This window comes from Polypterus senegalus, unplaced genomic scaffold (assembly GCF_016835505.1).
Source record: "Polypterus senegalus isolate Bchr_013 unplaced genomic scaffold, ASM1683550v1 scaffold_3363, whole genome shotgun sequence".
In the NCBI taxonomy this organism is placed as follows: Eukaryota; Metazoa; Chordata; class Cladistia; order Polypteriformes; family Polypteridae; genus Polypterus; species Polypterus senegalus.
In genome coordinates this window covers 37,032-41,208 of record NW_024380622.1, presented here as the reverse complement: position 1 = coordinate 41,208, position 4,177 = coordinate 37,032, and the positions used below count along the sequence as shown (strand labels likewise).

General features: G+C 36.8%; 1 long non-coding RNA gene across 1 annotated transcript; it reads left to right on the top strand.

Annotated features, from left to right (window-relative positions):
• Positions 1-2,553: 2,553 nt before the first annotated feature.
• On the top strand, positions 2,554-3,744 carry LOC120520261. The gene is made up of 3 exons (XR_005631801.1): positions 2,554-2,727; positions 3,070-3,286; positions 3,406-3,744. It is a non-coding gene; the product is annotated as an uncharacterized LOC120520261 (long non-coding RNA).
• Positions 3,745-4,177: the final 433 nt, after the last annotated feature.

Genomic DNA, 4,177 nt, shown 5'->3' with positions numbered 1-4,177 from the left:
CTGCTATCGAAGTCCATCTGTGATGATATAACGGATTCCAAATTATCTGCTAATCCACCTATCTTGGTATCATCTGCAAACTTAACCAGGTTGTTACTTATATTCCTATCTAAATCATTTATATGTATTAAAAATGGCAGCAGCCCTAGCACTGCCCCCTGCTGGTCACCACTCTTAACATCGGCCAGTTCTGATGAGGTTCCTCACCATCACCCTCTGCTTCCTGTTTCTGAGTCAATTCTGTACCCATCTACAAACATCACCCTGACCTCCCACTTCTTTTAACTTGATACCCAACCTCTCATGTGGCCCCTTATCAAATGCTTTCTGGAAGTCCAGATAAATAATATCATCTGGTCCACTCTGATCGTATCCTTTTGTTGCCTCCTCATAGAATTCCAGCAGGTTAGTAAAACACAACCTCCCTCTTCTGACCCCATGCTGACTGTTCAGAATAACTCCTGTCATTGCCATGTGTTGCTCAATCTTATCCTTAATAATTCCTTCCATTAATTTTCCTGTGATGCTTGTTAAGCTTACTGGCCTATAGTTGCTCTGATCTGCCCTGTCACCCTTTTATATAATGGGATGATATTTGACATTTTCCAGTTCTTCGGAATCTCTCCAGTGCTCAGTGACTTCCTAAAAATATGTGTGAAGGGTTTCTATCTGTACTCACTAGCCTCCTTAAGAACACGAGGATAAATATTATCTGGTCCTGGTGATTTGTTTGATTTCATCTTATTTTATCTGAGCAGCACTTCTCCCTCTACAATTTCCAAATCCCTCAGTACCTCCTTAGTAGTCCCTGTTACTGCTCTGAGGTTATCCACTTTCTCTCTTGTGAAGACCTCAGAAAAATAAGTTTAGGGTATCCGCTATTTCACTGTCTGTATCTTTTAATTCTCCTTTACTATTTCTGATGCTCTTCACTTCCTCCTTAACTGTTCTTTTACTACTAAAATACTGAAAGAATCTCTTGGGGTCTTCTCTCACCTTATCTGCTCTATTCCTCTCCAACTGTCTTTTAGCCTCCCTGATATCCTTCTTAATGGTTGCCCTCATGTTCTCATACGCTGTACGATTCTCTTTGCAGTCATTAGTCTTATATGCCTTATAAAGCAGTTTTTTCCTTTGCAACTTCTTTTTTAAATCTTTATTAATCCACCATGTAGTTTTTTTTAGTTTCCTAATAATTCCAAATTTAGGTCTGTATCTGTCCTGCATTACATTTCTAAACCTGTTCCACTGCTCCTCGACTGTCTCCACATTTAAAAGCTTATCCCTGTCTATCCTACTTAGACTTTGTCGCATCTGCTCAAAATTAGGAGAAGGGTCAGGCTGCAGCCACTGTAAGGTGTTGAGCTCCACAGTAGGCAGAAACACGTGACCAGCATAGATACATTGGAAACCGCACAAGTGGATCGTAAAGGTTGGGACAGAGTCATTCATATACAAATGTGCTGCTAGTAATTCTAGTAATCAACTAGTCCGCTTACACTGATCATGTTGGCACTTTGTATGTGTTACAACATGGAAATATTTAAAACGAAGGCCATTTTTAAACTTGTTTTTTTTTTATTGTGCTCCATGGCAGAGAAACACACAGATACAGTGGGTACAGAAAGTATTCAGACCCCCTTCAATTCTTCACTCTTTGTTATATTGCAGCCATTTGCTAAAATCATTTAAATTAATTTTTTCCCTCATTAATGTACACACAGCACCCCATATTGACAGACAATAAAAAATAATTTTTGAAATTGTTGCAGATTTATTAAAAAAGAAAAACTGAAATATCACATGGTCCTAAGTATTCAGACCCTTTGCTGTGACACTCATATATTTAACTCAGGTGCTTCCATTTAGAATATCATTTATTGTTGGCATATAGTGGTCAGTTTCAAATGTATTTGTTTTTTGCTTCTTATTGAACAAATTCACTTCACTACTTTTCACTATCTGTAACATCAGTGTGCATTTGTTCCATTTACTGCATATTGCACTTTATTCATGTCTCTCATTCCACCTGCATCAACATTGTAAAGTTCTTCACAAAGAGATTTATATATTTATCAATATTTCTATTCTCTGTTCTCTACTGCTTTTTTATTGCCCAGTTTTTAGCTAGCCTTTGTTAAATTGTATGTCAATATGTACTGTACGTATGTCACAAATAAAAGTACCTTTTTGTAAAGACTTTTCTCCCCAAATCTTCATTTGGTTCTTTCATGTTATGCTGCTAAATCATTATCACGAAGCACAATGATTTTAAACTGTAATTGTTACCAGTGTAATATTGAGAAATCACTATTACATGCTAAGTGTAACGTGATATTTCTGCTAAAACCTGAACTGGTTTTTATTTTTTTACATCCAAAATGTATTTGATCTCAAAATGTCAACTTAATCTGTTGTCTAGTACATTTTCTCTGCTCCCTCAATGTGGTCAGTGGAATAAAGGTCTCAGCACTTTGAAGAACATAGCATGAAGTAGCATCAAAATAGTTCAAATGTGTACAGTAAATGGTGTTTATCTGCTTTTCTCTCTGTTTTAGGTGCACATATCAATCTGTAATTCTGCCTCAAAGCCAGCATTGCAGGAATGCACAACATGTTGCAGAAGACTCTTTCACTGCCCGCTGTGCCCCACTTTCAGCCCTACTGTCAGGGCAAAGATTGAGGAACATATAAATGGACACATAAAAAATGCTTTGGCTTTCAAAGGTATGTTGGTATTAAATATAGTTTCTAGTTATAATTATATGCACTTCTTTTCAGCACTACTACAGTCTCTTCGTTGACTTAAAAGCTGCTATTCACATTGTACAGTTCAGTGCATTCATCAGCAAGAAAAAGCTTGTGTTTTTATTAAATATATTTTTCTTTCCTGTTCACCACATTGCTTGTTGGCACTTGTGATCCATACCCTTTAATTTCATTATAGAGGATTGGATGGTCATTATTTTATTTATGTTTTTGATAACATGTACACTCTGATTGTTAGATAAATTGATTGCATTCTATATAACTACATTTAAATTACATGTGTTTTTTTCTCTCTTACAGACAAAATTCTATGCCGGTGCAGGCTGCCATGTAGGACACAAGGACACTTTCACTGCCCTGTCTGTAACAGGACAATCGTACAGCGTGGGGTATGACAAGGCATTTATTGTTATGTCAGCATTCTTCAATGCCAAGTCAGCCACCACTGTCAGGACTGCTCCCTGCTGCACTGTCCGAGGAGCCCCGTCTCCGTCCCGCTGCACTCTCTGAGAGTCAGGTCAGTATTCACTTTAAACACCAGTGTAATTAAATGGTTAGTGACTTTTGACTCACTGTTAAAATAACTGTTCTGCACCAGAGAATAGCTAAGTTTTTATCCCCATTTGCTTGACACAGGAGCCTGCAGTTCTTCAAGATCTGCATACTGCTGTGCAGTGGGTTGTCCAAAATAAGGCGCTTTTCCATGGACACGTAACCACACCAAAGTATCTGTCCTTAAATAAAGAGGACCAGCAGAGGATCTTAAGAGACATGCTGGAGGAAGAAGACACTGAAGCAAGGGACTTCTTCCTCTTTGTGTTTCAGTGTGCGGAGGACATGGAGCTCTTTCTAAAGGCATGTGTTGACGAGCAGGGACTAAGGGTCAATGCTACGTTTGAGATATAATGGACGGAGGGAGGCACTGGCTGTTTGTTTTTTAATGTGTTGTTTTTTTCAATGTAAATACAAAATTACAATTAAACTTATTTCAGAATTTTTGTTCACTTGTTTCCATGTTCAGACTTATACTACTAGAAGTTAAAATAAAAGATTACAGTGGAAATGTAACAGCAATGTTTGTACTTGTAACTTTAAAATAAAAAGCTTACAGTTGCTATTAACAGTAATGTATTACCTTGTAATCAATAAGAAAAGATGTTGTCATATTTTTATACATTTTACGCATTAAAAAACACTGTTAATTAGAACTATGTTTATTTCTCAGCAACATCAACAGTAACAAAAACACAATTTAGTTTTTGCTGTCAAAGTCGATTGTTCTTAATTTATCTATTATAAGTACATCCTATATTTTTTAAACCTTTTATTCCAATATATTGCAATACAGGATACAACACAAAAAACAACATTTCGTGTGCGATGTAACTATGTTCAAATTTGAAGTTGC